The following is a 12,788-nucleotide window of genomic DNA, read 5'->3' on the forward strand; positions in this document are numbered from 1 at the left end:
GGTTCTGATGAAGCCTGGTTACTTTTGGTAGGATTCTTGCGTTTGCCTTTCACCATCTTTTGCTTTTTAGTGTTAGATGTTCTTAGTGTCTCTGGCTAGAGCTTGTCCTGTCCCTGCTGCCTTGCAAGTCCCCTGCGACTCGTAGGGCCTGTTCCTCCAAGGTGGCTGTTCTGATCTCAGAAACTCACCTGAGAGAGAATGTTGGATCCTGCCCAAGTCTCTGGCTTAATGTGCTCTCTGGAGGTAGGCCCTCCACTTGCAGGGAAGGGGCAGAGGAGGATGCTGAACCTCCTCTGTCACTTGGAAGCTGAGAGGATCTTGTCCCTGCCGCCCTGTGGCTCCCCTGGGAGTCGTGGGGCTTGTGGCTCCTGGCTGGCTGCTCAGGTCTCAGAAACTCACCCAATGAAAATGGCGGATCCCGCCCGGGTCTCTGGCTTAAGTCGCCTCCCGGCTGGCTGCTCCAGTCTCAGAACCTCACCCGAGAGAAAATGGTGGATCCCACCTGGGTCTCTGGCCCAAGGCGCTCTCTGGAAGTAGGCCCTCCACTTGCAGGGAAGGGGCAGAGGAGGATGCTGAACCTCCTCTGTCACTTGGAAGCTGAGAGGATCGTGTCCCTGCCGCCCTGCGGCTCCCCTGGGAGTCATGGGGCTTGTGGCTCCCGGCTGGCTCCAAAAGAATCTTTAATAAAGCTGAATCTTTGGAATTAAAAATTCAGTAACTGGTCTTAATTTCTTTTGGTAGATTTCATTAATAGCAATAACAACAACAGCAACAACTACCAAAATGGGAAAGGTTTCAGATTGAGCAGTTACCACAGGGAAAAGCTAACTTGCCATTAAGATTAATAACCAAATGGAACAAATGTCCCTAGGAAATAGGTTCTGCCTGCAATTGTCCAATGCAGATGTGGATGCTTGGAGCCAATCATCAGACTGAGCTTGGGGGCCCTGGTGGAGGAACTAACAGAAGGACTAGAGAGGAAGAGGATTGCAACACCATGGAAGAACAATGTCATCTGGCTGGACCGCCCAGTGCTCCCAGGGACTAGACCACCAACCAAAGGGAGTAGAGTGAGGCCTCCAGGGCTCAAGATACATATGTAACAGAGGATGGCCTTGTGTAATATCAGTGAGAGGGAAAGCCCTTGTCCTGTGGAGGTTTGATGCCCCAGCATAGGAGCATGCTGGATCAGTGTGGCAGAAGAGGGTGGATGGGTAGGGGGAACACCCTCATAGAGGCAAAGGGGATGGAGGAGAGGATGGATGTGGGATGGGTAAAAGGGAAATGGGATAGCAGTTGAGATGTAAATAAATGGAATTATTAATAAAGAAAAGGAGAAAAGGAAATATCATATATAGAGAATGCATCAGGTACTGCAAACAGCAATTTGTAGTTATAAATATCAAAGAACATGTGTAAGAAACCCAAACAGTTTCAAATTGGATCAAGGAAAGATGTTGTGTTGTAATAAAATTAGAAGATCTCCAAGTAAAATGGAAGTATTTTATGAAGTATGGTGTGAATGGTTCATGATATAGAAAGTATGAGTAGCAGCAATTCACATCAGAATGGAAGCAAAAAGAATGTTATGACGAGCCCTTTTAAACAACTGTCACAAGAGTGAGCATGTGACTCTGCTTTACTGCCTTGCTAGTTCTTTATTGTACTGCTTACCCTTAATACCTGCATGAAATTAAAATGGTTTAAAAAGCAGATCAAAAAAATTAAATTTGCCTTCAGTCTCTATCTGAAGCAGAGTGAACAGAAAGGTTTTAGAGATAAATAGAAGATGAGAAAGGATTGTATTTTATCAGAAATATGTTGAAAAACAAAACAAAACAAAACCAAAACTAGTAATTTGAAACAAGCTCTTAGATTAAAGTGAGACCCAACACATACAGCTGCTCAAAAAAAAAAAAAAAATTGGAGCAGGAAAAGTAATTTTGTTGTAAGATTCTATGAATACTTATTTCACTTCCTTTGTGTTCTGATAAGAAACTTGATGTATAAGATTATAAACATAAAATTATGTTACTGTGCTTATATCCTGTAAGAAATGTAATGTTGGCTGAGCAATGGTGGCACACGCCTTTAATCTCAGCACTTGGGAGGCAGAGGCAGGTGGATTTCTGAGTTCGAGGCCAGCCTGGTCTACAGAGCTAGTTCCAGGACAGCTAGGGTTATACAGAGAAACCCTGTCTGGAAAAACCAGAAAAAAAAGAAAGAAATGTAATGTTATACAACAGTCATGTAAAGGAGCATGGGAAACTACAGTTGTGGTAAAATAATGGAAAGATATTAATCACATTATAGGACCAAATGAAGATAGAAATGAAGATAGAACAAACTGGCAAATAGAAAGATTGTTATGGAAAGTATCTATAAAATGTTTGTTGTCCTTTCTTTGAGGTTCCTAGAATTATGTAAAATTGTTTCATTATCTCGTGAGCTGCTTGGTAAATTTTGGTGAATGGTGAATCATTTATAAGGTAATATCCCCATAAGTTTGTATTGTTTATGAGGGCACAGCCATATTAGGCTTTCAAGTACCTTTCATGTGTTTACATATTGACACAACTTGGACTATGTCTCTACTGTTAAGCAATACATGACAATAAAACTAAAAATTAATTTTTAGGTTTGTGGTGTAAAAATTGAAAATATATGATATAACATCACAGACAGGATTTGTAATAAGAACATACATATAATAAATTTCTATTCTCTTATGAGTGTGTATCTACATTAGAAAATATATTTCTAATATAAATAATATATATTAGTCATATAATACAAATAATGATATAAAATTAGAGAGTTAAAAATGTAAAAGATTTTATGTATTATATTTGCTAATATTACTAAAGAAATTAAAGAAAGAATAGAACAAGTTAACTACAAATTGTGAAATATGTACGTTATTTATATATGTGAATGACATATAAATTCAATGACCTCAGATACACCATCAAGAACAAGATTAAAATGACCTTATCAAAAGGTAGAGAAGACTACACTGTGTAACAATAGGATCTAATTCCATGCTGTCAAGAGAAGGGACCCTTTATCTTCAAAGAATTGAACAGGGTGATGACAAAGAAATGGAAAGCTGTATCATGCTAAGAAAAAGCCAGAGGAGCTGTGTAAAAATTGCAGAAGACTTTAAGATTAACAGTATAACTATGAGTAAGAATGACTTTGTTAAGAATAAATGTGTCAATCCCTAAGATATTTGCCACCTTTGCAAGGATATATTCATCTAAAAACAGGCTCCACAATACACAACAATTTATTTTTTTATAGAATTGAAGGGAGAAGAGGCTTTTGAATAATAATGAAAACTCAAATATCTTAAGTTCAGCATTAAATATATCTAAGCATAGTATAAATAAGGAAACAGTAAATTTGAGTAGCATTAGAATTACAAATAAACCTAGTACAACATCTGTTTAACTCTGCCTGGCAACAGCAGAATCCATATTGTTATCAACAGCACAAGCATTATTTTCCCGAATAGACCATTTGCTCATGACCCAATACAGTCCTGGTACACTTACAAGGCTTGAAATTACACAAACCATGTCTACTGACCATAATTAAGAAGAATTAGATATAAACAATGAAAGAATTTTAAGAATTTCATGAATGTATGAAAAAATAGAACACTGATACTTAAATACTCAAAGGGGCAAACAAAGACAGTAAGTGTTGCATGTGGATATTAGAGTCCGGAGGGTACCGGCTACCATTTCCAAATTCTTGTGTCCTAGATAGAATTAGACAGTGATATGTTAATGATAGAAACTGAGACACTTTTAAAAATTTTTTTTGGTGATTATACTACAATTACATCATCTCTCCTCCTGCATTCCAAACCATTCCATATATTCCCACACCCCTCTTGCTCACAAAGACATTTTAAAGAAAGGGACAAATTGATGAGTGAAAGTTGGACAGATCTGGGAGCAGAACTTAGCAGTGTATGATGAAGTGCTGTATAAAGAACTGGACCTTTTTATATCCTCCAACTGCAGACTTTGTGGTCACTCACACTATAAGCTTTTCTTCCACACCCTCTATTTTGCTACAATGTATTTCTGGAGGCTTCAGTTGTGTTGGTTTCATCTTCATCTCCAACACTGACTTCTCCCATTCTTTGACTTCACTCTCTTAACTACTCTCCTGCAACATAAAAAAAAAAAAATGGCAGAAGGATGTTGCTAATAGACAACTAAAGCTGTCAATGCTTATATTAGAAACATGACACTAAAATGTATTTTAAGACTGAAGACAGGCCAGTAAATAAAATATAAATTAAGAAGAATAAATCAAGTGAGAGCAGCAATTTATAAAAATTGAATAAGTATGATAGAGAAAAATCAGCAACCAACTCTTAAATTTGTTTCTAAATTTCTAAAACAGAGAGAAAATAGGTAATTTTTGTCACTGAATAAAAATGAGATAAGACCCACATTTGCAGAAACTGAAAGGAAACATTAGTTCTGTTATTATTAGTACCCTGATTATGTATACCACCTTGAATAGTGACCCCAAAAAATAGTCACTAGAAATTGTTTGTGATCATATTTTAAAGAATTGATATTTGTAGGTATAATTGAATATAAACTGTTGAAACCAGAGAAAATATCCTTAATTTAAAAAATAATTGTGAAGACTAAGAAAAGATATGGACACAAGAAGAGGAATGCAGAAAATGACTTAGGCTGCAATATGTCATGAAGTGCCAGAAGAATAGAAATAGAAATTGGAAGAAGTAAGATACAAATCTTTGGAAGAGACTCCAGGGTGCTTGTTGCCCTGCTGACAAATTGATTTTAGATATCTGCCCTAAAGAAATGTGAGAGAATGGATGTCTGTTGTTTCAAGACTTCAAGTTTGTAACCATCTGTTATGATATCCTCAGGAAATTAATAAAACTACATGTCAACAAATTAGATGACTTTGATGAAATAAAGTAATTCTTAGAAAAGCCTAACACACTAACATTCAAGAGGAAAGAAAAACCGTCACCAAGAAGATGACTGCAAACCTATGAAAAATACCCCAAAGAGTCAATATGATTTGTCTTCCCTACTCTTGTTTGGTTGCTGGTTAGAAATAGTGAGTTTGGACTGGGGAGATGGCTCACTCAGAAACAATGGTAGCCTTATAAGCAAAAGTACCTATGTTCAATCACTGGAACCTATGAGAAAAATAGAGCTGTGTGTGGCTACATTCTATTGGCAGCCCAGAGAAGGCAGAAGCACACAGCCTGGGTCTCACAGGCTAGCTAGCTGAAACTATACAGGAGTCTCTGACTAATGACAGAAGTAACACAAGAGGTTGTTCTATGCCCTAAACATACAAACACACATACCGACTGTTTTCTATACACATGTGAACTCTATTCAAAAGCATGTTTGAAGGTCATCAAAGAGGAGTCCTCCTTTACATGGCTTTAGATCCTACTTCCTACATTCCTGTTAACATACTCATTTAAAGTAGGGAGAGAACATCACAATTCTCTCTCTCTGCTCCCCCAGAGGTTTAAAATGTCATTAAAAAGGGACAGAGAAGAGAGAGAATGACTTTACTGAGGGCCATCAAGGGAATGCTATTTGCTCTCCATGGAAAGCATGGTTGCTTTTGCAGATTCATTTATTTTCGTTCCATAATTCTTATCAGTTCGCTCTGATGGATGATTTTTGATCATTAGAACTGGGTCTGAGATGTTTCTCTGGACCTAAGTGAAAAGACATCCATTTGAATTGTCAGGATGAAAATAAGTTTCCTATCTATTGGAAGAGTTTGCTTTAAAGAACAAAGAAACATTAAGGTATCATCCTTTAAGAGGAGGGCTGTCAATCACCTGTACAAAAAAAAAATTCTTCTCAGAAAACTGTCTGATCAGAGACACTAGAAAATAGTACATGGCATGGTAAAGGTTTTACTTAAAATGCCCCCTTGGTCCTTCTCTACTCTCATGACTCAGAGTGATTCAGTGCTCACTAGAGCATCATTCTTTTGGATTATGCTCAGTGTCTCATCTGCATTTATTTGATGAAGTTCAGTAGACTGGAAGGCCCAGAGGATGTAGGAGTGAGTTTCCAGTGACATGCAGACAAGCATTGAAAAATATCCAAAGAAATCTTACCAAACTGAATGTTGGGACATTTGTGAATCATTTAAGTTTAGGTCCAAAAAAGTTTAGATACAACATTTAGTAAGCAATGATGGTAGAAGATTATTTTAAAGGAACAACAGCCAGAAATCAATATGCCAACTTGATTGGGGGGCATATATTTCAGTGTTTGGGGGAAAATAGGCAGGAGTGTTTACTCTCCAATGTAACTGCCACAGCCAAATGAGTTCCTCTAGACCTTAGGTAACTTGACTCAGACCAAAATAGAGCAGAAAATAATTTTGAAGTTGCCATTTTATGAAGAATATTTAGACTTTAATAAATATAATTTTTACAGAAGCTTAAGCATCAAGGTTTAGATAAAGAGTGACATGTGGAAGAAAGTAAGGGATACCAAAAATATGAATGTAGATTCACATAGACAGAGAAAAGATAACAAGGTATGTTTAAGTGTGAATAGAGGTTCCCCAAAGAGGAGGCTTATGTCATTTGGGTTGTTTGTTTGTTTGTTTTTAACCATAGTTTTATATATGGTTTAGTAGGGTTTGAGGTGACTATCTTAGCATAGTTACTATGAAACCTAAAAGTATTCTTACTGGGTGGTTCCTGATGGCCACCTGACAGGATCAGGGATTGGGTGGGGAAAAAGGATTGAAGCCCTGAGAATCAGCAGAAAGAATGGAAACAGGCAACCTTGGAAGGGAGGAAGTGAGAAGGACCCTCCAGAATATACTAGTTCTTGGAGGTGAGAGACTCTCAGGACTCAAAAGGAGGGACCTTAGACATGATGCCCTACAGTGGGAAGAGGAAACTCGTAGAGCACACCTCCAGAAGAAAACAGGGCATCAAGTGAGAGAGGGGGTTGCCATCCCACAGTCAAAAACTCTGACCCAGAATTTTTTTTCTGTCTGAAAGAATTGCAGGGACAAAAATGAAGAAGAGTCCGAGGAAAAGGAGATCCAGCAATAGTCCCAATGTGGAATCCTGGTCAAGAGGTGGCCCCAAGGCCTGACACTATTTCTGAGGCTATGGAGTGCTCACAAAAGAAACTTATCAAGACTCCCTCCGAAATATCCAGCAAGCAACTGAAAGACTCAGATGCAGACATTTGCACCCAACCAATGGACAGAAACTGCTGACCCCTGTAGTGAAATTAGAGGAAAGGTGGAAAAATTGAGGAGGATGGCAACCCTGTAGGAGGACCAGCATTCTCAATTAACTTGGACCCCATGATCTCTCAGAAACTGGACCTCCAAGAGGCAGCATACACCAGCTGATTTGAGGTTCCCCAACCCATATACAGCAGAGAACTACCAGGTCAGGGTTCAGTCATAGAAGATGCACCTAACCCTCAATGGACTTAAGAACCCAGGAAGTTTAGAAGTCTGGTGGGGTGAGGGATTTGCATTGGGGTATAAGGACATCCTCATGTAGAAAGCGGGACAAAGAGAGGATGTATGGGATGTGGAACAGTCAGAGGATAGACTGGGAGGGCAATAAAATCTGGAGTGTAAAAAAAAAAGATTAAACAAAAATTTTTAAAAAATCTACATTAAGATTATAGGAAGATAGAATATCTTTGTTTTAATTAAAGTAGATTTTATCTGAGATTCTCAGATGACTCCTGGAGAAAGAAAAATGTTGATTCATTTTTTTCTATAAAGTATCTAGACATTAAAAATATTATTAAGTCTATGTTGACAGCCTTTATGTAAGTGTTCATTGTGCTAGAATAGCTCATTTGATGACAAAAGAATTCAACTTGGTTCCTAGTTAAGGGGTCAGTATTCATGCCTGCTTTTCCTAATTTCATGTCTCCAATCCTTTTTCCTTACAGATAAAAGTCAATGCTCTTTTTTCCTAGAAGTACTCACAAGAAAAATGAGATTTTTATATGATGTGACCTTATACATAGGAGGTCATAAAAATTCTACACAAAAGTTAAAATGAAACAATATGTATTGAACACTCTCAGAATTAAGTAATTTATTATTATTATTATTACATTATTACTAATTATTTGCTACATTTTGCAAAGATGTGCAAAGACAACTGAATACTGAAAAAGGAGGGCACAGGTATAAAATTTTGGTTGTAAATCCAATTAATTTCATTATACTAACTAAACATTTGATTTCTTAATTTAAAAGTGTCAAATTCTCCCTAAGAAATGTTTTTCATTAAACAAATGTTATTTTGCTTAATTTGAGACAGAGTCTTTCTTAATAGTTTTCAGTGTGCTGTAGCTCACTACCTAGACTTGATTAGCCTTGTACTCATAGAGAGCTACCTTATTTTAACTCCTGGGTCCTGACACAGAATAGACAGATCAGTAGACAGGTTCAGTCAGTTGTTCGTTATTATTGAATTTCATTTTTCTTGTGAGTACTTTGAAAACTAGACATGAAAAGCAAAACCTTAAGTCAGAGGCAGGTTGAGTTCTTTTGCCATCAAATAAGCAATTCTAGCAAAATTAACATTTGTTATGTTATAAAGGCTGTCAATATAGACTTAATAAAATCTGTGACAAAGACTCTTAACCTAATACACAGAGAAATTGCTGCCATTTCAAATTGAGTGCAAAGACAACTAATATTTTATAAAAAGCAATACAATTAAATTCTTATTTCATATCAAATCTTAAACCCACTAACAAACCTGACAACATGCATCTATCTAAGTACTAGATGTAAGAACTGCATCCCACAAAATGAATAGAAAACAATGAAATCTGGAGGCTTTGGATTTAACAACTTTCAACTGCAACTGGAAAGTAGCTGCTGTATAATCTACATATTCCATCAACTCTGAGACCTCATATATTTATCTAGTTGTGCGTTAATTATTTGCAAATAATGTTTTCATAAAGAATCTGTATTTTGCAAAGATGTGGAAAGGCAACTGAATACTGAAAAAGGAGGGCACAGGTATAAAATTTTGGTTGTAGATCCAATTAATTTCATTATACTAACTAAACATTTGATTTCTTAATTTAAAAGTGTTAAATTCTCCCTAAGAAATGTTTTTCAATAAATTGATAGCAAAGGGAATTGCTGGGTAATAATCTCACCCCCTAGTGAGTAACATTGTCTACCAAATACATTTTATCCATACAAATGAATAATAAATACTGAAATGTATAGACAGTAATGTCCTTCACAAGAAAGATAAACAATTTAATGTTATATATGTATGTGTGTGTTGATAAAATGGGGATTCTTCTGCATTTACAAATATATTACCGTGTATTTTGTCTATTATAGAGTACTTATTTGAATATTTACTACATTAAATAGTTCTCAGAACTAAAATATATTTGATGAATAGTTTTCTGTAACATGTAGGCACTAAACATTTCTCTCTTTTTGATAAATGTGGAGATTTCCCCCTTTATGTCAATTATTTAATAAATTTCTCTTCAAAATGTTACTATTCTAAGGTTTTTCCTCACAACATATTAAAGAATGCTCAGGCACAGAATTATGGACATGTTTTTATTATTTTACCAAGGCACCTCCAAATGACTTCTAGACATGTAGCATAATTTAATAATTGTTTAAAAATTAACATCAGTAGCTATTTAATTTAAATTAAATAATTGAATTAGAATTAAAGTAAAATAATTTTAACATATATAATTAATATATTTCTATATTATTGCTATTCAACTTAATTTGTTTAAACATATTATGAAAAATAAATTTTACCATTTTCATAATAATTTCATGAGATTTTGTATGAGGCTTTATAATTATTCTAGGATCTCAAATATGTTTGTCTACTTGCACACTGACACATCAGTCACATCATCAATTTTTACCTTGTATATCATTTTGTAGCTTTTAAATTTTTTTATGCTTTAAGTTTTGCAATTTTAAGTTTAACATTTATGTTTTGAGAGAAGTGTACTTTAAATAGTAAAGGTAATAAAATTGGCATTGATTTTTTAAAGTCACTTTTAAGGGAACTGCATCTTAAAATACTATTTTCCTATTATTTGTAATGCTTCAGTTTTGTCTCATAATTTCCTCAAATACGAAAAATGCCATCCTGAAGTAAATCTCACTAAAACTCAAGCAGTGCTAGAATGAGGAACACTAAGATTCAGGAAATTCTGGGCTAGAGGGTGGATCAAGGTTTAAGATCACTTGTTGCTTTTGAAGAGGACGCATATTCTTGTGGTCATTCATCCTGTATTGTAATTCCAGGTAACCTCCTGCCTTGCACTGGCCAGAAAGTAACTAAGCATGCACATGATGCATACACCCACACAGACATGTTGTTTATTTATGCATTTAATTAAAATGTTGGAAATAAAATACAGGGCCTTATGAATACTAAGCAAATTATACACAGCTGAAATATTGGTCTGTTTTTTAAATTTTTATAAGAACAAATCTAAAGGTGTGTCTTTCTTTGTTGAAGAAAGGATAGATCTTCCATGGATTCTTCTACAACATTCAGAATACAGAAGTTAAGCTGTGCTTGCAGTGACAGAATGTTCTATATGCACAAGGGTTTGGTGTGTGAAATTTTCCTAATCTTTTCCGTCGTTTAAGAAAAATTCTAATGCTTCCATAGGAATCATGTGTAATCTGAAAGTTTTGAAAATCAGAAGTGGCTCTTCATAGGGGCAAATCACAATGGCACATTCTGTTATGGACAAGTATATCTCTGAGTATAGTCTTGTATAACCAATTATAGCCATGTAGAAGATTTAAGATGATTTTAATTATGCTATGAGAAATTGTTTTTATTTCTAAAACATAGAATCTTTTCAGATTACTGTATTTAGGAAAAATTATCTAGTATTATAGTACATGTAGACATCAAACCTGAGAATAATGATGTTTTCATAAAGAATCTATGTGTGAGAAAGAGAGGTGTGTCTGCCTGCTTGTTTGCCTGCCTGAAAATTAATGGTGAAGCTCTTCAATAATGCTAGAAGTATGAGCTTAACTAGGAAAATGAAGACAGGATCTGAGAGCTATAGCTCAAACTCAGGTCCTCAGGCTATGTACAAATGTCTTTATATGCTGAGCCATCCCTCTTCCCCAGTGAGGTTTCCTCTTTATTTTCCTATATTAAATACAAGTTTCTTACGGGTAGACACTGGAAGAGAATGTTGGACGCCATATGTAGTCATAAGCTGCTTAAAGTGGGTGGTGGGAACAATGATAAACCAATATTTGATTTATCTTGAGGCCCATATCACAAGATGGAGCCCAGGTCCCTATAGTGTCTGGATAGCCATGACCTGAACACTGGATAGAACAGAGACCTAAGGTATAACAAAACTTAAATGAAAAATAAATAAATAAATGACAAATAAATGAATAAATAAATAAAATTTAAAAGATTCAGAACAATGTTCTGCTAGACTTATAAATCAGTGGCTTGTCCAATTGGCTTCCTCTTTCTTAGACAGGGGCAGCAAATTGTATCAGGTACAGAGAGCCATAGCTCCACTTCATGCAGGAAGTAGTTGGGAGGGAAGAAGGGGACGGAGAGGAGATGTAGGGAGATAGAGATGGAGAGGGGGAGAGTCTTTAAACTGGAGGTCTCCATTGATTCCCTCCCCTCAGACCTCAGGGAACCCAGTGCAAATGTGGAAGAAAAGATTGTAGGAGTCAAAAGGAATATTTCAAATGTTTCTGAGGAACCAACCAATTGATTTCCGAGTGCTTGTGCCAGTTTGGAAGCCCACTTGCAATGGAGGAGAGTTTTACTTTTTCCACATCCTCACCAGTTTCTACTGTCACCTGAGTTTTTTATTTTAACCATTTTGATTGGTGTAAGGTGAAATTTCAGGGTCCTTTTGATTTGTATTTCCCTTATAACTAAGGAATTGAGCATTCTTTAATAGCTTCTCATCCACTTGAGATTCCTCTGTTGTAAATTCTATTTAGCTCTGTACCCTATTGTCTAATTGAGTTATTTGCATTCCTGGAGTTGTAGTAGGTAATTGGATGGGGGTTAACCATGATGTTCCTGTGTGGCAGGCCTCTAATGGATATCTTTGGCTTGTATGGTTCTTGATCTTCAGGTCTGTATGCCTCAGGCTCTGTAGGTCAGTATGGTTCAGAAGCTACATGTCATATGAAGGTTGGTGGAGAAGTGGCAGGAGAATGGAGGTTCCCTTGGCATAACAGGCTGCTCAGGGTAGCTTGGCTGGCCCCAGAGGAGTCAGTAAAAGGGGAGGATGAGTGAGGGAAGGGACACTAATCTGATCAGGTCAGGATCACAGGTCTGAAAAGGTGAGGGGAGAGGTGACAAGAGAATGGATGTCCACATGGGATAGTCGGCTGTTCAGGGCAACTTGGATTACAAATATATTTTTTTAAGTTCGATATTTTATCTATTTACATTTCAAATGTTATTCTCTTTGTCGGGTTTCCCCTCTGCAAACTCCTTATCCTATCGCCCCTTACTCTGCTTCTATGTGGGTACTCCCCTATCTACTCCTGCCTCACTGCCCTAGAATTACTCTACACTGGGGCAATGGACTTTCCCAGGACCAAGAGCCTCCCCTCCGACTGATTCCATATAAGACTCCTGCTCCTTCATTCCTCCTCCTAAATCCTCCATTGGGGTCCCTGTTCTTGTCTGATGGTTGGCTGTGAGCATCTGCATCTGTATTGGTCAG

This window comes from Mastomys coucha, unplaced genomic scaffold, assembly GCF_008632895.1.
Source record: "Mastomys coucha isolate ucsf_1 unplaced genomic scaffold, UCSF_Mcou_1 pScaffold15, whole genome shotgun sequence".
In the NCBI taxonomy this organism is placed as follows: domain Eukaryota; kingdom Metazoa; phylum Chordata; class Mammalia; order Rodentia; family Muridae; genus Mastomys; species Mastomys coucha.